This window comes from Gossypium arboreum, chromosome 6 (assembly GCF_025698485.1).
Source record: "Gossypium arboreum isolate Shixiya-1 chromosome 6, ASM2569848v2, whole genome shotgun sequence".
NCBI lineage: Eukaryota > Viridiplantae > Streptophyta > Magnoliopsida > Malvales > Malvaceae > Gossypium > Gossypium arboreum.
This window is the reverse complement of record NC_069075.1, coordinates 124198092-124221360: the sequence shown is the minus strand read 5'-3', so window position 1 is coordinate 124221360 and position 23269 is coordinate 124198092.

Genomic DNA, 23269 nt, shown 5'->3' with positions numbered 1-23269 from the left:
ACATAGCAGATCTGACTTTCGGATGTTCTCACACCAAAGCAGATCCAAGATAACAGATCTGGCATCTCCATTCCGACGGAGAGCAAATACATAGCAGATCTAACCTTCAGATGATTTTACTGAAGCAGATCCAAGATGATTTGGCATTCTTGTGTTTACAAGGAACAAATCGAAGACATAGCAGATTTGACTTTCGGATGTTCTCACACCAAAGCAGATCCAAGATAACAGATCTGGCATCTCCATTTCGACGGAGAGCAGATACATAGCAGATCTAACCTTCAGATGTTTATACTGAAGCAGATCCAAGATGATTTGGCATTCTTGTGTTTACAAGGAACAAATCGAAGACATAGAAAATTTGACTTTTGGATGTTCTTACACCGAAGCAGATCCAAGATAACAGATCTGGCATCTCTATTTCAACGAAGAGTAGATACATAGTAGATCTAACCTTCAGATGATTTTACTGAAGCAGATCCAAGATGATTTGGCATCTTTGTGTTCACAAGGAGCAAATCGAAGACACAACAGATTTGGCTTTCATGTGTTACGCTGAAGCAGATCTAAGATGATTTGGCATCTCTATATTGTCAGGGAACAAATCAAAAAGAAGCAGATTTGGCATCTCTGTGTTCGACAGAGAGCAGATCAAAGATATCAACATGATAGTCATGAGTTTGCAAGGAGCAGGTTGAGGAATCCTGATCTGATAAAGCTGGGCAAATTTGGCCTTTTATAGTCTTTGCTCGATTCCTATTATATAGAAATGAGCAAAGAGGGGCAGCTGTAATAACCCAAATTTGCCCAGGCCTTAAACTAAAATAAAAAAGTAAAAAATAAAAAAATAAAGTCCATTTATTTTCTAAACAGTCCGTTTGCAGTGCTAAAGCCCAAATCCAAACAGCCTAAACCTACTGGACCCATTTACACCCAAACAAAACCCAACACCTTGACCCAGGTTTACACGGGCCCCACAAGGCCCAAAGCTGTAAAAACAGACAAGGGAACCCTAGGGTTTCCTGAGAACTCAGCGCCGCAATGAAGTTCTGGAAACTTCGAGCACTCTAAGCGACGCGACCCTTCATCTCGCACAGATTCAAAGACCCAATCGTCGCCACCAACCGTGTCGTGATTTCTCGACTCTGCCATCATACATCGCACCACCATCGACGCGCAAATCACACCATAATCGTCAGATCTCCTCACGCTATGATCCGACGTTGGCTCCATCAGCGCGCAAGACATTAGTGATCGAGCGAGATCCTCGCGGTCACCTGCAGGAAAAGGAAAGAAATCAAAGCAAAATTGCAGTAAATAGATTAGAACAGAGTTTGGAAAGAAATCTTTCGATTTCTTTCCAAAATAAGCAGTAGATTAAGGCTATAAAGCCTTTTCTCAAATCTATAAAAAGGACACTTACGATATACACACACAAAGAGAAAAACACCACAAAGATATTGTACACCAAATATTTTTGCAATAATATATCAGAAAGATTTCATGAGAAACGAAGGTGATCTATTGTTCTCTTTACTTTTATTTTATTTTTCTTTACTTTAATTTAAGCAACCTGCATATAATATCTTAAAAATAGAGGAGAGAGGAGCACCTTCTGGATTCGCCGAGAAAAGAGAAGCTTTTCAGATCCTGACCGCCGTGTGTGGCGGAGTTGGTGACGGCGCGTGAGGCTGAGCATAGAGGTCCGATAAACGGAACAAACCGGCCTAGGGCCGGAGCTCAGAGGGCTGGGAAAAGTTTCAGAGGATTTCTCTCGTTTTGTTTTTCTAAACCGGGTGCAAAATGATCTTAAAGCTCAGAATTTGGCTTATATAGCCCAAATGAAACGATGGCGTTTTAGTTTAACTCAATAAGCATAAAACGGCGTCGTTTCAAAGCTCAGGATCCGCGTGTTGACCCGATTACCCAGGGAGGATCCGCGTGTTTTCGTAAAGTGGGTTAATTTCCCAATTAGTCCTCTCGCAATTTTAATATTTATAATTTTATTCTTATTTATTTTTTAATTTAACTCTAACGTTTAATTTTGTTTCAATTTAGTCCTCACAGTGATTTTAAAACGGTATTAGGAAAACGGTGTCGTTTTGGGATTAGGGCTAAATTGCCCAGGCAGTCCTCTGAATTTAATACGCATTTCAATCAGGCCCAAAATTTTTGTTATTTTGCAAACTAACTCCCAAATTTCTTAATTAAATTCAATTTTGATCCTTTTATTTTATATTTATTTGTTAAAAATTATTAGTTATATAAAATAGTATATATTCTTCATTAGATTATTATTATCATTTTTAAAAATTTTCTTTTATTATATATTTTATTATTTATATTTATTCTGTTTTTATTTTTATTTTATTATATTTTATATGTAAAATATTTGTTACATTATTATTATTATACATATTTCATATTACATTTCATTATATTTATTTAAGTTTTTTATCAATATATATATTATTATCGTGCATTATTAAATATTGTATTTTAATTATATATATATATTTTTTTAAGTTACTCACTTTTTATATATTTCAATACGTATTAAATTTTTATATATTATTTTATTTTATATCATCTATAGATTAAGTGCTAGTTCATAATATTATTAAGTGTTGTTTGTTTGATATATATATTACTACATTATTATTATTATTATTATTATTATTATTTATATATATTTATATGTTTAATTGTATATCATGCATTGTTTTTTAATTAATTATCTTTGTATGTTCGTATATTATGTTCATTCATCTTCAATATATGCTATGTGTATCTTTGTATATATGATGTTATTTTAAACATGTATGTATCTAGTGTATGATCTTTGTATTATTGCCATTGTATTGTTTAAATGCATGTTTTATTTGCTTATTATTGCAATATTCTATCTTATATTCCATAACGATAATATGATTCCTCATGCATTAATTAAAAACAAGATTCCGAAGTTTTCAAAAATCAAAAGGCAATGTTTGGTATTTGGAAGCTTCGAGAAAAGTAGTGCCCTAACTTACTGGGTTGCAATTTTTCTCGTTGAGTTTGAATAGTCAAGCACCCTTCTATGTTTTTAAGGTTTTCAAAATACGAGCAATTGTCTTGGAATTTCAAAGCGTTGTGTCCTAACTTACTGGATGTGGCGTTTTGTCGTTTCGAGATAGAGATTTTCAAAAAGGCTAGTTTAGCTTCGAATGTCTTAAAAATATTGCGTCCTAACTTACTAGATGTGATATTTGGATTCGTTTGATACAAGTGAACCCTAATTTTCAAAATCAAAATATTCTAAAGAGGATTGCATGTTAAAATTTTTAAATTTCTGACATTAAAGACACTTGATAACCAATTAGGTACCAATTTTTGGGTGTTACGAGGATGCTAACCCTTCCTTGTACGTAACCGACTCCCGAATCCGTTTTCTTAACTTTCGTAGACCAAAATTAATGTTTTAAAACAAAACATTTTATAAGGTGATCCAATCACACCTAAAAAGATTGGTGGCGACTTCCATTTTCGTTTTTCTTAAAGTTGATTCCCATTTTCCAAAACTCGATTTAAAAAAATGGTCTCGACAAGGATGATAAAATATGATTCGTCAACTTGATTAACTCAAAAAAATTTCATTCGATTCGATTCGATTTCAGTCGAATGCTCACCTCCTATTTATATGTATGTGATTGTGTTTATATTAATCTCACATTGAGCTTTATAGCTCACCCCCTTTAGTTTTCTAATTTTACAGATATCCCTAAGGTTAGGATTCGATGATAGTTTTTGGACTAGTTTCTCGGAAGTCATTTTAAATTAAAGTAATTAAATTTGTTTTTGATATTTTGATATTTTGGGTTTGTAATAAATTTGATTACGGACTGTAGCATGAGACTTTATTTTGGGGACTTTTCATTCTGATTTGCATAAATTACTTGCATGAAATTTAGTTTTTTTTAAAAAAACTGCATAAATTAGTATTTGATAAGATTTCGTTTGAAACTCGGCTTTTAAATAGAATATGTTAATAAATATTTTTCCGCTGCATTTTTGAAAAATGTGTTTTTTAATAAAATTAGACTTAGTTTTCAAAATTATTAATGTTTACAAATTAGTTTTTTAAAGACATTTGATTTATAAAGTTAATATGTTTTTATTTTCGAAATAATGACGAATAACCATTACAGGAAAATAGGCATTTAGTGGCGTTTTTAGTGGCGTTTGAATGAAAAACGCCGCAAATATTATACATTAGCAGCGTTTGAAACAAAACACGGCGAAAAACTGAGCAATAGTGGCGTTTTTATGCAAAACGCTGCAAAAAATTGAGCAGTAGTGGCGTTTTTATCCAAAACGTCGCGAAAAAAAAAACTGAGCAATAGTGGAGTTTTTATAAAACCGCTGCGAATATTTATTATTTTTTACTTAACATCTCTATTTTGTTATCCCCGAAATCCCTTAGTATTTTTCCAAAATTAGTTCCCCCTCCCCAAAATCAAACTTAATCAACTACTTTTGAATGCATCGATTTTTATTTTGAATCTTATAAAATTGAATCCAACTTAAATAAAACTTTACGTCTCAAATTAAAAATTCAACTTGAATTCAAGTTTTTACAATCTCAAGTGAATCATACTAAATTAGGGACATAACTATGGGGTTGAAAGGGTTTCGACCCCACTTAAAATGATTTTTTTTTCATTTAAACCCTTAAACCTTAAAACTGTAAACTTTACAAACTAAATCCTTATAAGGGTTTAATTAAACCATTAAACCCTAAACATAAACACTAAAACTCCAAACCCTGAAAACAAATTATAAATGGAAAAATTATGGGGACTTATAATGATCCAATAAGAAAATAATCAGATTGCATTTTCACTTACAATTGAATTTTAGCCCCTAAACCCTAAACTCTAAAGCCTAATCCTAAAACCTTAAACCCTAAACACTAAAATATAAAGCCTAACCCCTAAATCATAACTCATGAGCTATAACCTTTAAACCCCAAAACTTCAAACTCTAAAAACTAAATCCTTAAACCCTTATACCCCAAACCATAAACCTTAAAATTGTAAACCCTGAAAATAAATTTCAGAAACAATAAAAGAGGAAAAAAAATGAAATGGCAAAATGATGCATTTCACAAATGGATGACTAATATATCAAAATGTTAATTTTCCTTTTCAATTCAACATATATTTCATGTTTACTTTTAGGTTTATGAAAAATATTATTTTGGAATTCATAATTATCTCTCTTAAATTATGGTTAACATTCTAATATAGTTCTTTTAAAACGTTTTATTTGAGTCATCAAATAACAAGTGTCTTAACAATCATATTCTTCTTTCATTTTAGTTGTTAGCTTGGGCATTAAAATTTGGCTATCTAGATTAGGGTATAACGTGAATCAAATTTTAATTAAGTTAAACAATAGTGGCGTTTTTTATACAAACGCCACTAATATGTATTAAAAAGATATTAGAGCGTTGTTGTTTTATGCTACGTAATTAGTGGCATTTGTCCCAAAACGCCTTAAAATGTTATGTTTTAGTGGCATTTTCATCCAAAATGCCATAAATGTGTATTACGAGTCCAAAAAACGACATTGTTTTATCCTTGTTATTAGTGGCGTTTTGTCCAAAACTCCGCAATAAGTTATACATTAGCAGCGAAACGGCGCTGTTTTATGTTTTGTTTTTAGTGGCGCTTTGTAAAAACGCCACAAATATGTATTAGGAGTTCATGAAACAACACCGTTTAGCCTTGTTATTGGTGGCGCTTTGCCCAAAATGCCACAAATATGTGTTATGTGTTTTCAAAACAGCGCCGTTTTATACTTTGTTTTTAGTAGCGCTTTATTAAAAATGCCGCAAATATGTATTAAGTTTCAGAAAACGTCACCGTTTTGGCAATGTTATTAGTGGTGTTTTGTCCAAAACGACGTAATAGGCTATACATTACCGGCGTTTTAGCCGAAAAAGCAGCAAATATGCGTTAAATGTTTGCAAAACGTCTCCGTTTTGTCCTTTCTTTTTAGTGGCGCTTTATTAGAAATGCTGTAGACTGATTCAGTTTTATACGAAAACATCATCGTTTTTTTCATCCAGTATATCCCTAAAGTTAAACCCGAAAGAACATAATTTTCCCCCACCCAAATTTCCCCAAATCCCTAACTTTTCCCCTAATCCCTAAATATTTCCCAGAATCAAAATTGAAACATCCTTCGCCATTGAAGACTCTGAGCGGACGACCTGCTGCATCGCCGTCTCATCTACTGCGACCGCCACTTTCGCTCTCCGCTACCACAACCAATCGGTAACTTTCAGTACTTGGTTTAAAATTTATCAGTAATATTTTCTTGTTTTGAGAGTGTTCATGGCTGATGTTAATCACCATAAACATGGTATTTTAAGGTATGTATTCGTTTATATTCATGTTATCTCATTTGGGTTTGTCTTTTTTTATTTGATTGGTGGCAGATGAGTTCTTTATTTTCCACTTCATGTTAAATCATTTGGGTTTTTTCTTTTATTTTTTTCTGAACTTGTTTTCCTTTTCTTGATGTTTACTAAAATCTAGCATCTTGTTTGCGTTTTTGTTCTTTATGTTATTTCATATGGGTATGTGTTCAGTTTTGTTGAAAGCTTTTTCCTTTTCCTAATGTCCATTATGGAATGTTATCAAATGCCATTGGTTTGTTCAATTTTGCGTTTCTATTGGTTTTCCTTTGTGCTGTTTATAGAGAAGATTGTTGGTTTCGATGCTACTTATGTTGTGATTTCTAGTTTCTACAGTAATTATTTTGTCACTTGTGGGTTTCAACTTATCAATTTTGTGGATTTTCTACAAATACCACGTATGGTAGACTAGTATTTTTGCTTATTTTCCTTCTTTATGATGTTTCTCTTTGTAGAATGTAATCTTCTTTGTCCTTTCTCTTTTGGATTAAACCTGTTTCCTTGGTGTTGTAGGTGATTCAAGGGCAGGCATAGAAAACCCATTGAAGTGGCTCTTTTCTAGCAAATTGGCATCAAATTATCAGGACCTGCATTTGCTGCTCTTTTCATACACTAAGCAATACTCAAAAAGCTTAGATAGCCAAAAGGTTAGTTAATCTTTTATTTTAATTTTTTTTCATTTTTTAAATTACTATTCTTGTTTATCCTTAGATTATTTTTTAATTTCATGGTTGTTCATTGTTTGCATGTTTAATTTAATTTTCCATCCAATTTAATCGACTCTACCATCCAATTTACAATTTCTAAGAGGTATGTATATTTAATTTGTCATTGTTTTCCTCTACAATACATAGATATAATAATACTCAAATTTAGAAGTCATCAAGTACAAAACTGTTCCTCTTGCCCCCATTGTAGCAAAAATATTATCATCATATGCATGCATATATTCCACCATGCTATTTATGGCACAGTAGGTCCATTCAACTCTTTTAAGTAGAAGAGATTTATCTTATATTAAATATTGAAAATTTTATCAACAAATTGCACACTAAAAAAATAAAGCTAGTTTTAAACTTTAAAATGATATTATTGAAAGAAAACGTTGAAATGTAAAAGGAATGAACTTTAATGAATGTTGCCCAATAGCCGACTTGGATAATGTGAAATGCAAGTGGTGATTATCAAATGGGCCAATTCTAGTAACCCAATGCCCGAACCCTTTTTTTATGGAGGTATATAAGTTAAGAAAATATTTATTCTGGGTACGTCAATAGATAAGCTTACAGTGTATCAATAATATGAAAATTTAAAAATAATATTATCCAAAAATAAAAACAAAGAAAGGTTGCATATGGAGATAAAAATGGTATTAAAATTGGCGATGAAAAAAATAGTAGGCGGTGGCACCATTACTTATCTAGAGAAATGAGAGGGGGATGGGGATGAGGATGTTGGCACCATTAAGGAACAATGACATGAAGGCCTTGGTTTACCTCTGCACCAATCCTCAACATAAAAATGGACTATCCCACCACACGGATCCAACAACAAGGCTCCAAGTTGAAGAACAAAATTTATTCATGTGATTTTTTTCATGTGATTTTCCACATTGTCAAATTTTATTTTTATTATTTATTTTTATGGAACAAAGTTGACATTTCATCTTATCTGATTTTCAACTTTTTATACGTAATTTTTAAATTACATATTTTGGATTAATTTATTTAAATTTTATTTAATAAAAATAATTTTTTAAAGGAAATAATATTTATCTTAATGTTAAATATATATCATATAATAAATTACATAAATATATATCATATAATAACTCACATAAATATATATCATATAATAACTTACATAACTTACAAAACTTACATAATACATAAATATATATCATATCATAACTTACACAACTTACATAATACATAAATATATATCATATCATAACTTACATACCTTATATAAATGTATATCATAACATAACTTACATAACTTACAAAGCTCACTTAACTTACGTAATACATAAATATACACTTGAAAATCCCGCTGCCTGAATTAGTTTACACCTACTAGATAATTTATACTTGATATATATTATCTATTTCAGTAAACGCAATTTATTGTCAACTTTAGATTTCAAGAACTACGAAATGGATAGGAGTTGGATGAATTTGTCAATGGTAAGCAATGCCTATCGAAATGGAGTACAAACTTTTCTAAATTTTTCATTTCAAAATGCAAGCCAAGAGAATATGATTCTTTACCCGTGTAAGAAGTGTGGCAACATCAATTGGCATTTTCGTGAAGTTGTCTACGAACATCTAATTGTTGATGGCTTTATTCGGGGGTATAAAAAATGGATTTCCCATGGAGAGTGTACATCTAGTGGAACTTCTTAATGATTAATCCGACTTATCCTAGTACTACTTACCATCAGTATGTTAGACAAGATGACATGGAAGGTATGTTGCGGGATGCATTTAATATGCACAATTATGGTGAGCAATCGTTTCCACCTGACTTTATTGTATCCGATGATTGTAATATTGGTGGAAATGTTTTTTGCGAAACGGGAACAAGTGCACCTAATAAGGAGCCAAATGAAGAAGCGGCGAAGTTCTACAATTTACTTAATGAAATGAACGAAGAACTTTACGAGGGATCAAAATATTCGAAATTGTCCTTCTACATTCGTCTATTTCACTTAAAATGTTTGGGAGGGTGGACCGGAAACTCTTTTACAATGCTGCTAGAGTTTCTGAGAGAGATGTTTCTGTTTGCAAAAACCCCCCAATCTTGTCAAGATATGAAGAGACTAATAAAATATTTGGGCCTTGGGTACGATAAAATTCATAGTTTCCCAAATGACTGCATGTTTTACTGGGGTGATTAGAAAAACCAACAGTCTTGTCATGTGTGCAGTAAGTCTCGTTGGATGAATAGGAATACAGAAGATATGAATGCAGATAAAGGTGGGGCACAGTTAAGAAAGAAGCCAGTTAAGGTTTTGCGATATTTTCCCCTAATACCAAGACTTCAAAGGCTTTTCATGTCGTCAAAGACAGCCGATTCTATGTAGTGGCATAATGATGAACGGACCAATGATGGATTATTAAGGCATCCTGCTGATTCTTTAGCTTGGAAGTCGTTTGACAGTAAATTTCCAAGCTTTGCAAGTGATCCTCGAAATGTAAGGCTTGGGTTAGCAGCTGTCGACTTTAATCCTTTTAAAATCATGAGTACTTCCTACAGTACTTGGCCTGTAGTGCTTGTTCCTTACAATTTGCCTCTATGAATTTGCATGAAGCAATCTTCTTTTATATTATCTATGATTATACCTGAAGAGAAAGGTCCCAAATGTGACAGCCCTAAATTGACCCTAGTCAGAAAGTGCTTTCGGGACCACTAAACCGAGTCATAAAAATAATTAACCATCATAGTTGATGCTTATTATATATATATATGCATGTGTGAAAATTTCATGTTTGAATTTTGTTAATTGTAAGTGAATTTTATTAAATAGGACTTATGTGAGAAAATTTAGAAAACAAAGAAAAAAAAATGTTCATCTTCTAACATCCTTGGCCGAAAATGCTAAGAAGAAGGGGGAAAGGGAAGTAAAATATTCGGCCACTCCTTCTAGTCTTGAATAAGGTATGTAATTCATGGTAGCTTTTGAAATTGTTGAATGTATTAAGCTAGTTACCAAGTCCCTTAGTTAGCCCATGTTCAAATTTTGAATCTTGTTGGTAACATGAGCAATCGGTCATGAGAAAATGTTCAAGAAATGGTTGTTGTTCATGTTATTTGGATGAGAAATGGTGAGTTTTGTTGTTTCATGTCAAGTTAGGTGAATGATGATAGATGAGTGGTTGAACTATAAAAAGAATCATAGGTGAGCATTAGATACTAAGGGAAAAGAATCGGCTACCTTGTTATGAGCTAGGGCCGAATGTGAGTTTGGTTGTGTTTGAATATTACATGCTTGATAGAATGGTGGATGAAAGTGCCGAATGTGGTCTTTGGTTTGGGCATAAGGAATAATAGTATGCATAGGTTTCGGCTTTGGTAGTACCTATGTAATTATAATTAGTTCATTTTGATGGTTCGGCTTGAAGTGATAAGTGAAAGTTTAAAGGTTTGCTAAATTGTCTTCGTCATTGTCGAATGTGTGTATAGTTAAAGAGAATTTGTTAAAGTGCTTGGTCAATTGATATTGGGTTAATGATATGTGTATTCGGTCATAAAGGTGCACATGAGGAAATGTTAGATTAATGGTATTAAATTGCTTAATGTGATTAAAAATGCGTATGACCATTTTGTATTTGAGCTAAAGGTGGCCATATGACCTATCAAATTCATTGTCATATTCGGCCATAAGCTAGCATAATGAGACTTTAATAAGTTAAATTTGTTTGAATTAGCTCAAGAGCTTAGAGGACCAAAGTTGGATAAGGGAAAGGAAAAAGTGATCGAATAGCCGTCGAAATCGTTCGACAACATCCGAGGTAAGTTTTCGAGTAATGGAACTTAGATTATGATTCGATTAGATCATGTTTTAAGCAAATCAATATCATGCTCTTTGTATGTAACTATTGAGCCGAAAATGATAATGCTTGATAAGTGACTTGTGCTTGAATTCTAGTTATGAAAATGAAATATAGATGTGTCATGATTTATTGATATGTGCATGGATATTTGGATGATAACCGGGCTAAGTCCCGAAGGCATTTGTGCTAGTGACTAATTCCGGGTATAGCTCCGAAGGCATTTGTGTGAGTTACTATATCCGGGCTAAGTCCCAAAGGCATTTGTGCGAGTTACTATACTCGGGCTAAGTCCCGAAGGCATTTGTGCGAGTTACTATACCCGGGCTAAGTCCCGAAGGCATTTGTGCAAGTTACTATATCCAGGCTAAGTCCCGAAGGCATTTGTGCGAGTTACTATAACCGGGCTAAGTCCCGAAGGCATTTGAGCAAGTAGTTATATTCGGCTAAATCCCAAAGATGCTTGGGTTTGGAAGTGAGCGATCTTGCTGTAAATTTCAATTAATACGCTCATAAAATCCAAACGATGAGGTATGTTTCGTATATGCATTGGAAAAGTCGATTCGTTTTAAATAGTATTCGTTCAATTGATTAACGAATTTTCGGCCTTTAGTTAGGTTTGATACCTTGTGAATGAATATATTGATTGAAGCGTGAAGTAAGTATGTTTATGAGAATGTGCATATATGAAGTTATCCATTTAGCCATATGAATGTTATACCTTAGCCGAAACTAATTTCATTATTCAAAACTTACTAAGCATTAAATGCTTACTCTGTTTCTTTGATTCTCCGTTTTATAGATTTTGGTTCGTCAGCTATCGGGCTCGGGATTGTCGAAGTCAAAGTCGTCCACACTATCAAAGCCCTTTTGGTACACTTTTGGTTGAACTCTGAAAATGGCATGTATAGGACTACCCTTTTTGTTGTTGGTCATGTACCCTTTGGTTTTGTATAAATTTGGATAGCCATGCGAAAATGGCTTATATATACTTTGAGCATAGCATTATAATCGTTTTGTATGTTGTTCATTGAGAGGTATGGAAATGTTTGGTAACGATTAGCCATTGGAATGGTTAATCATGATCATTTTGGTGCTTTGTATGACAAATCCTAGTTGATTCATGGAAAACCATGAAATAGGTAAAGTTCACCTTAAAAAACAGATGCTGACAGCAGCAGTGGTGTGGATGTGAAAAATCACTAAAAATAGTAGGAATGGAATTAAATAGTGAATAAATTATGTAATCGAACCTTGATGAATCTACCTTCATATGGAAGAAATGAAACAATCATATGAGTCTTATTTTAGGAGATATTTAAGTTTTCGTGGAACAGGGCCAGAGCGATTTCTGGATCCCCTGATCTGACTTTGGAAATTCACTATAAATTAACCAGAGATAATTAGAGGTCATGCTATATATGTATAAATTCCTTTTTGAGTCTAGTTTCGTTAGAAACAAACGACATAAGTAACAAAGCCCTGTACAGGAAGATACATAAGTTGTAATGCATGAAGGTCAGAGCAGTTAGACCCTAAAATAGGGGAGACTTTAACTAATAAACGGTACTAATTGGCTTAACCAAAAATTCTAGAAAAAAATTTGTAGATGGATATATGAGTCTATTTTCAGGTAAAATTTATGAAACTGGTGTTCGAGTTTTGGAACTCAAGATATGGTTTTTAAGGTAAAAGTGACGCAGTTAGCCAGCTTGTCTGGAAATTTTTTTTTTGGACTGTGAAAATAAATGAAATAAGTCCGTAAATACCTCGTGTTTGACTCCGGCAACGGTCTCGGGTACGGGGTGTTACAATTTTATTGGTATCAGAGCTACGGTTTAGTCGATTCTAGGACTACCGTAATACGTTTGGGTCTAGCTATACATGCCATTATGTCATTATTTGATAGTGTGGTGATTTCTGACAATTGAAAATGTGTTTATTTATAGTAATGGATCCCGATCCCAACCGAGCGGTATCTGATGATCTTGAGAGTGTAGCGCCCGCTCCCGCACAAGGGACAGCACCGGTGGACTCTCAACCTATTGCTAGTAATCCGAACGATGAAGCTAGACAAGCTTTTTATAGCGTGATGAATGATTGGTTCAACCAATACATTCGAACTAATACTACTGTACCACAAGCTCCATTCTGACTAATACCACCCCAAGACCTACAATACCTCCGAGAATCGACCAAATAAGGTCAAATAAGCCCCAGCTGATGAATCCGAAACACGGGCTATTGAATTTAAAGCTACGGACAATGATGATGCCGAGCAAGCTGAATTTTGGTTGGACAACACTATTCGGGTACTCGATGAGCTATCTTGCACACCCGATGAGTGCCTAAAGTGTACTATCTCCTTGCTATGTGATTCTGCCTACTATTGGTGGAATACGTTGACTTCTGTTGTGCCCAAAGAGCAAGTAACTTGGGAGTTTTTCTAAACCGAGTTTCGAAAAAAGTATATCAGTCAGAGATTCATGGATCAAAAACGGAAGGAATTTCTTGAACTTAAACAAGGTTCCATGTCGGTTACCGATTATGAATGAAAGTTTGTAAGGCTTAGCCGGTACGCTCGAGAATGTATTTCTTCAGAAGCCGTGATGTGTAAACATTTCGAGGATGGACTGAATGATGATATAAAGCTGTATGTTGGCATTTTGGAAATTCGAGAATTGGTGGTACTTGTCGAGCGAGCTTGCAAAGCCGAGGAGCTCAGTATGGAGAAAAGAAAAGCTAAGGTGGGAGCAAAGGAGTTTCGTAAGAGGTCTTCGGGGAAGCCCTTCCAACAGTCATCGAAGAAATTTAGAGATGACTTAGGTCGGTCTAGATACACTTCGGGTTTTTCTAGACGAGATCGCAATCGACCCTCTGTGACTGCACGAGTCACTTCGGTCGCCAGTGTTGGAAATGATCGTCGAGATAGAACGGAGTATCAATATTGTGGTAAATGGCATTCGGGAGTTGTAGATTCCATGACCGCCTCTGTTACAAGTGCGGATCACCGACCACTTTATTAAAGATTGCCCGAGATTGTCTCGAACAGAACGTAAATCGATCGGGAAACACGGTGCTACTATCGCTCGGGTAGACCATCTAGAAATACGGGCAATGCTAGTGGCGATCGAGAGGATCTAGAGATGCTACAACCAGATCCGAGGCTCGTGCTCTGCTAGAGCTTACGCTATACGCCGCACGCGAGGATGCTTCCTCGCCAAATGTTATTACCAAGACTTTTACTCTCTTTGATACTAATGTGATTGCTTTGATTGACCCTAGTTCTACTCATTCTTATATATGTGAAACCTTAGCATCCAGTAAGACTCTACCTGTTGAGTCTACTGAGTTTGTAATTCGGGTGTCAAATCCTTTGGGTCGTTACGTGCTTGTCGACAAAGTGTGCAAGAAATGTCCCCTAGTAATCCGAGGTTCCTGTTTTCCGGCCGATTTGATGCTTTTACCGTTTGACGAATTTGATGTTATCCTCGGTATGGATTGGTTGACCGTACATGATGCAATTGTAAATTGAAAAAGAAAAACCATCGATTTAAGGTGTGTAAATGATGAGATAATCCGAGTTGAGTCTACTGACTTGAATAGGTTGCCAGCTGTAATATCATCGATGTTGGCTCAGAAATATGTAAGAAAGGGGTGTGAAGCATACCTTGTGTATGTACTTGATGACAAAGAGTTAGAAAAGAAGCTGAATCTGTGCGTTGATTTGTGAATACCGGATGTTTTTCCCAAGAATTACGGGTTTACCACTTGTCGGGAGGTAGAGTTTGGTATTGAGCTTGTACAGGACTACACCGATTTTGATAGCTCCGTATCGTATGGCACCAACAAAATTAAAGGAATTGAAAGCTCAGTTGCAAGAGTTGACGGATAGAGGTTTCACTCGACCAAGTTTCTCACCTTGGGGTGCACCAGTATTGTTTGTGAAAAAGAAGGACGGAACCATGAGGTTGTGCATCGACTATCATCAGCTGAATAAGGTGACAATAAAGAATAAATATCCGATACCGTGCATTGACGATTTGTTTGATCAACTAAAGGGAGCCTCAGTGTTTTCAAAGATAGATTTGAGATCGGGTTATTATCAGTTGCGAATTCAAGATTCGGATATACCCAAAACTGCTTTCAGAACGAGATACGGTCACTATGAATTTTTAGTGATGCCGTTTGGGCTCACTAATGCCCCCGCAGTATTTATGGATTTGATGAATTAGGTCTTCAGACCGTATTTGGATCGGTTTGTAGTTGTGTTTATCGATGATATTTTGGTCTATTCGAGAAATGAAACAGATCATGCTGAACACCTGGGATTAGTGTTGCAAACTTTACGGGATAAGCAATTATATGCTAAGTTCAGTAAGTGTGAGTTCTGGTTAAGAGAGGTTAGCTTCTTGGGTCATGTGGTATCTGCATCGGGTATTCGAGTTGATCCGAACAAAATTTCAGCCATACTTAACTAGAAGCCTCAGAAATATTACGAGGTTCGAGCTTTTGGGACTTGCGAGTTACTACCGATGGTTTGTAAAAGGTTTCTCGATGATAGCCACACCAATAACGAAACTACTTGTAAAGATGTTAAGTTTGAATGGATGAAAAAGTGTCAGAAAAGTTTCGATCAATTGAAAACTCATTTGACGGAAGCTCCAGTACTAGTGCAGCCCGAATCAGGCAAGGAGTTCGTCATTTACAGTGATGCATCCTTACTTGGGTTGGGTTGTGTATTGATGCAAGAAGGTCGAGTTGTAGCTTATGCGTCGAGGCAACTAAAGCCACATGAGAAAAATTATCCAACCCATGATCTCGAATTGGCTGCCATCGTATTCGCTTTGAAAATATGGCGACATTACTTATTTGGTGAGAAGTGCCATGTATATTCGGATCACAAAAGTCTCAAATATTTGATGACTCAAAGAGACTTGAATCTGCGACAAAGATGTTGGCTTGAGTTGTTAAAAGATTATGAGCTTGTCATTGACTATCACCCGGGAAAGGCTAATGTGGTTGCGGATGCTTTGAGTCGTAAATCACTGTTTGCTTTACGAGCGATGAATGTACACTTGTCTGTTCTATCCGACAATGCGTTAGTAGCAGAATTAAAGGCCAAACCATTGTTGATTCATCAAATTCGTGAAGCTCAGAAAGTCGATGATGAACTGGTTGCAAAATGGGCTGAATGTGTTTCGAATATGGAATCAGAGTTTCAAATTGATGATGACGATTGTTTGAGGTTCAGAAGTCGTTTGTGTGTTCCAAGAAATTTAGAACTTATTTCGATGATTCTGAATGAAGCTCATTGTAGCCGAATGTCAATTCACCCGGGGAGTACGAAAATGTACAACGATCTGAGATGTCAGTTTTGGTGGCATGGTATGAAACGAGACATTTCCTATTTCGTTTCGAAGTGCTTAGTATGTCAGCAAGTGAAAGCGGAACATCAAGTGCCTACGGGTTTACTTCAGCCGATCATGATACCTGAATGGAAATGGGATCGAGTCACGATGGATTTTGTATCTGGGTTGCCAGTGTCAGCAAGTAAGAAAGATGCGATTTGGGTTGTTGTTGATAGACTGACTAAGTCGGCTCACTTTATCCCGTCGCACGGATTTTTCATTGGATAAACTAGTGAGTTGTATGTTTCTCGATTGTGAGATTACACGGGGTACCCATTTCTATTGTGTCGGACAGAGATCCGAGATTCACCTAGCGATTTTGGAAGAAATTGCAAGAAGCCTTGGGTACCAAGTTGCATTTTAGCACCGCTTTTCATCCCCAAACCGATGGTCAATCCGGCGAGATAATTCGGATACTCGAGGATATGTTGAGATGTCTGCATCCTTGAGTTTAGTGGTTTATGGGAGCGGTATCTACCTTTGATTGAGTTCGCTTACAACAATAGTTTTCAGTCAAGCATTAAGATGGCGCCTTACGAGGCTTTGTACGGTCGAAAATGCCGTACACCATTGTTTTGGACCGAGCTCGGTGAAACTAAAATTTTCGGAGTTGATTTGATTAAAGATGCTGAGCTGAAAGTAAAAATAATTTGTGAAAGTCTGAAGGCAGCATCAGATCGTCAGAAGTCGTACGCGGATTTGAAACGAAAGGACATTGAGTATCAGGTGGGAGATAAAGTGTTTCTTAAAGTTTCACCTTGGAAAAAGATACTCAGATTTGGGCGTAAGGGCAAATTGAGTCCGAGGTTCATCGGGCCATATGAATTATCCAAACGAGTCGGTCCAGTTGCGTATAGATTGATTTTGCCCCCTGAACTTGAAAAGATTCTCGATGTCTTTCATGTTTCGATGCTTCGACGTTATAGATCTGATCCATCGCACATAATTAATCCATCAGAGGTTGAAATTCAACCCAATATGAGTTATGAAGAAGAACCGATTCGTATCCTGGCTCTTGAAGTGAAGGAGTTACGAAACAAAAAGGTTCCTTTAGTAAAAGTGTTATGGCTCAAACACGGGATGGAAGAAGCTACTTGGGAGACCGAGAACTCTATGAAAGAACGATACCCAAACCTATTTACCGATAAGATTTTCGGGGACGAAAATTTCTTAAAGTGGGGGAGTGTTGTGACAGCCCTAAATTGACCCTAGTCGGAAAGTGGTTTCGGGACCACTAAACCGAGTCATAAAAATAATTAACCGTCATAGTTGATGCTTATTATATATATATATATGCATGTGTGAAAATTTCATGTTTGAATTTTGTTAATTGTAAGTGAATTTTATTAAATAGGACTTATGTGAGAAAATTTAGAAATGTGCTAGGCAAATGTAAAGTGGCCTATTAATGCATGTTATGAAAATGATGGGTTTGCATGCCAAATTACCCAAGATTTGAGCTAGTGGCCGGCCATGCTATGGGGTGAAACATGTTGTGAACATGTTGTGTTAGTGTTTTATGTTAGAAAGAATAAAATAAAAGGTTAGTAATTAAGTAATGAAAAAGGGAGGGGTGATGAAAACAAAGTTGTCTCATCCATGCCCCCCGCCCTCCATTGCCGTGAATTGAAGGAAGAAAACAAAGAAAAAAAAAATGTTCATCTTCTAACATCCTTGGCCGAAAATGCTAAGAAGAAGGGGGAAAGGGAAGTAAAATATTCGGGCACTCCTTCTAGTCTTGAATAAGGTATGTAATTCATGGTAGCTTTTGAAATTGTTGAATGTATTAAGCTAGTTACTAAGTCCCTTAGTTAGCCCATGTTCAAATTTTGAATCTTGTTGGTAACATGAGCAATCGGTCATGAGAAAATGTTCAAGAAATGGTTGTTGTTCATGTTATTTGGATGAGAAATGGTGAGTTTTGTTGTTTCACGTCAAGTTAGGTGAATGATGATAGATGAGTGGTTGAACTATAAAAAGAATCATAGGTGAGCATTAGATACTAAGGGAAAAGAATCGGCTACCTTGTTATGAGCTAGGGCCGAATGTGAGTTTGGTTGTGTTTGAATATTACATGCTTGATAGAATGGTGGATGAAAGTGCCGAATGTGGTCTTTGGTTTGGGCATAATGAATAATAGTATGCATAGGTTGGTGGTCATGTAAATGGCATGTATAGGACTACCCTTTTTGTTGTTGGTCATGTACCCTTTGGTTTTGTATAAATTTGGATAGCCATGCGAAAATGGCTTATATATACTTTGAGCATAGCATTATAATCGTTTTGTATGTTGTTCATTGAGAGGTATGGAAATGTTTGGTAACGATTAGCCATTGGAATGGTTAATCATGATCATTTTGGTGCTTTGTATGACAAATCCTAGTTGATTCATGGAAAACCATGAAATAGGTAAAGTTCACCTTAAAAAACAGATGCTGACAGCAGCAGTGGTGTGGATGTGAAAAATCACTAAAAATAGTAGGAATGGAATTAAATAGTGAATAAATTATGTAATCGAACCTTGATGAATCTACCTTCATATGGAAGAAACGAAACGATCATATGAGTAGTATTTTAGGAGATATTTAAGTTTTCGTGGAACAGGGCCAGAGAGATTTCTGGATCCCCTGATCTGACTTTGGAAATTCACTATAAATTAACCAGAGATAATTAGAGGTCATGCCATATATGTATAGATTCAGTTTTGAGTCTAGTTTCATTAGAAACAAACGGGATAAGTAACGAAGCCCTGTACAGGAAGATACATAAGTCGTAATGCATGAAGATCAGAGCAGTCAAACCCTAAAACAGGGGAGATTTTAACTAATAAACTGTACTAATTGGCTCGACCAAAAATTCTAGAAAAAAATTTGTAGATGGATATGTGAGTCTTGTTTCAGGTAAAATTTACGAAACTGGTTTTCGAGTTTTGGAACTCAAGATATGATTTTTAAGGTAATAGTGACGCAGTTAGCCAGCTTGTCTGGAAAATTTTTTTTTTGGACTGTGAAAATAAATGAAATAAGTCCGTAAATATCTCGTGTTTGACTCCGACAACGGTCTCGGGTATGGGGTGTTACACCAAAAATGATATCGACATTTATTTACAGCCACTTATTGAAGAGTTAAAACAATTATGGTCGAGGGTTGAGACATATGATGTGTTAAGAACGGAGAACTTTAATTTACGTGCAGCTTTGTTGTGGACAATTAATGATTTCCCGGCTTATGCCAATTTATCTAGTTGGAGTACTAAAGGACGTTATGCTTGTCCTTGTTGTGCTGCACAAACATGTTCGAAATGGTTATATAATGGGAAGAAGTTCCATTATATGGGGCATCGTCGGTGGTTGGATGGAAATCATAGATTTAGATTTCAGAGGACTTTATTTGACGATTTGAAGAGTTTAGAGAAGCTCCTGAGCAGACCATTGGATCTAAAATCTTGTTTATGTTAAAAGATATGGGTTTCAGTTATGGGAATATGAATCAACCATCCAACATACAAACAAGGAGAAGATCGAGAGATGAACCTGATGAAGAGGATAATCCTAATGAGGCGGACTTGTGAAAAAAAAGAAGTATTTTTTTTTGAGTTGCCTTATTGGGAGCATTACATTTTACGACATAATCTTGATGTCATGCATATTGAGAAGAATGTTTGCGAGAACATCATCGGGACAATTTTGAATGTCGATGGAAAATCAAAAGACAATCTTCAGAGTTGACTTGATTTAGTTGACATGGGAATTCGGCATGATCTTCATCCCCAAGTACTTCCGAATGGGAAATATCGGTTGCCACCTCTAATTTTTGCAATGTTAAAGGAAGAGAAGGAAGTGTTCTGCACAGTGTTGAAGGATATAAAGGTCCCAGATGCGTATGTATCAAATATATCTCGATGTGTGAGTCTTAAAGATCGAATACTATATTCTTTAAAATCATATGATTATCACATCTTGATGCAAGATTTACTGCCACTTGCTTTACGATGTTGTATGTCAAAAAAGGTTACGTTCTGTATAATAGAACTTTCCAATATAATGAAAGCTATTTGTGGCAAAGTTTTGGATTTTGAAGAACTTGAGAAAGTACAGGATTGAGCTTCTTTGACTTTATGCAGTTTGGAGAAGATCTTTCCACCTTCCTTTTTCACTATTATGGTGCACTTGGTAATCCATCTCTCTCGTGAAGCAATAATTGAAGGACCAGTTTTTATCGATGGATGTATCCTATAGAAAGGTGCTAATTTATTTGTAAAGTATTCATTCATCACCTCTATACATTTAGTTACAACTTTTGATAATGTTGTATATCGTGTTTAGGTTCCTAAGCAAATTGAAGTCTTATTTTGTAAATAAGTGTTATCCAGAAGGATCAATTGCTGAAGGCTACTTGGCAAAGGAGTGTATGATCTTCTGTTCCAGATATTTAGAAGATGTTGAAACAAGATTGAATAGACCAAGTAGAAATGTTGTAACACCCCGAATTTGGGCCTAGAAGTATTGGGCCTTGAGTGGGGGTCCGTAAGGAGGTTGTATATAGGTATTTAATTATGCAATGAAATGACACAATTAAATGTCCGCTTTGGTGGTTAATGGCCCCGAGAAGTGTTAGAAATCTTGGGTTCAAACTTGGGCTTTAGCAAAATTTTGGTATTAAGTGAAAAAACCGGATGCTTGGATGAGGGTTTTAAATTATTGTGTTAAATAAATGACACAAGGAAGCTTGTAGTCTAGTGGTTGTGGCGTCATTAAGGTTGTATGGGAGCACAGGTTCAAGCCTTGGCTCTTGCAATTTATTTTGTTTTTTTAAAGGGAACCCGGACTTTGGCCTTTAGACCTTATAATTAATTGGGGATAAAATATGACACAAAAAGCCTTGTGGCTTAGTGGCAAGTAGCATGTGGAGCATTTAAGGGGAGGCATAGGTTGAATCCCATGGCAAGCAAAGAGCATTTATTTTGCTAACGAGGCGGCAAGAGTTGGTGTTGAATTTAAACTCTAATGTTAGAGGATCTCACATCGAAGCTAATATAAGAGTGGTTGTGAAGTCGGCTTTAAATAGAGGAACCATGAAGAGAGTAAATGTACCTTTCTTGGTCGATCCCTTTCATTGTATGGCGTGCTCGTTTGGGTTGGGCGTCGGCTAAGAGTGCTCGGGCGTGGATTAACTCCAGTCTCCTATCGGTGTGTATTTATCACTACTCTTGTTGTTGGATGGCTACTTGGTCGCGATGGTAGAAAAGGGCCATGTGGGCCCAATGGGCCTCACGGCCCAATTGGATAAGTCGTTTGATTGTGTAGTAAATATTGGACTAGGCTAGGTGAATCGCATATCTGTGGCTAGGTTTGGGCTAAAAGGGCCACACGAGCGTGGGCCCATTTGGGCGAGAATAGGCTTTAGGCCCATTCGTATTGTTATCCATGTTTAGAATACTTTAGTTTACCAATTCTTGAAATGCCTCGACTTGTAAAGTTACCAAAGTACTCCGATTCTGTAATTACCGTTTTACCCTCGGGTTATAGAATTACCGCTTTACCTCGATTTGTAAAATTACCGTTTTACCCTCGATTCTGAAATTACCGCTTTACCCTCGGTTTATGAAATTACTATTTTACCCTCGATTTACGTAATTCTTGTTTTACCCTAATTTACATAATTACCGCTTTTACCCCGATTTACATAATTATCGTTTTACCCTCGATTTACAAAATTACCGTTTTACCCTCAATTTACAGAATTACCATTTTACCCTCGATTTATAGAATTACTATTTCACCCTTGATTTACAGAATTACTGTTTTACCCTCGATTTACAAAATTACTAAAATACCCTTGGTTTTTGAAATTACCGCAATACCCTCAATTTGTAAAACTACCAAAATACCCCTGTATGGTAAAATGACGAATATGCCCTTATGTTCCGTATGACTGATGTGCTTAGGATTTACATATATTGATTTTGGATTAGTTAAGTTTGAGTGACAGGTGGTGGTTATCGTAGGCGATTGATTTTGGAAACGTTTCAACTTCAACCCATAACAGGTGTGTACTAACCCTCTAAATAGCTTAGATTAATATTTCTTTGAAAAGTCAAAGCTTCATATTTTAGTGATTTGGGAATTAATATTTAGATCTATTTTCTACGCACGTTTAAGTTGGATTCACAACGGATATGGGTTAGGAAGGTATTTGGAATGTTCTTCAATGAGTAGATCTCTTGGTAAGTATTCGAACCTTCTTTCCATTTGTATCTTGTGGTTTAAGAAAAGCTGAAAACCCTTCTATCGACTAAGGCTAAAAGGGTTTTTGGTGTTATTTGGTTTGTTGGTACTAGTGAGGATTAAAGGCTACCGATCGAGGAGTGTGTGAAAATCTTGGATCATCGGAGTGACTAAATCTAGTCATCAACTTCGGCAAAGGTATGAACCCAAGGGCCATTGTGGATGGTGGCCGAATGTGTAAGTGATGATAATAGGTAGTTTTCGATTTGGTTTAATATTAACATGGTCTAATCTATAAGTGGTTGATTATAGGAGAAATCGCATAGGAGATCTCGTCAAGGAATATCTCAAATCAGGTGTGTAACGAACCCTTTTTCATAGCTTAAAGCGATAAAATGCGAAAAGTCGAAATGCCAAATTCGGCATTTCGAGGACTTGTGAGCAAGTTTAACGCTCACTAGTTAGTTAGAATCGATGAGGCGATGATCGAGAACGATGGAAACGGTAAGAATGTGATTTTGGTGTTCTTGGTAAGTTGGGCCTCGAGGGTAGAAGTGGGGCCCATTGGGCTTTCGGGCCCATTTGGGTAAAATTGGTAGAAAATGGAAATATGTT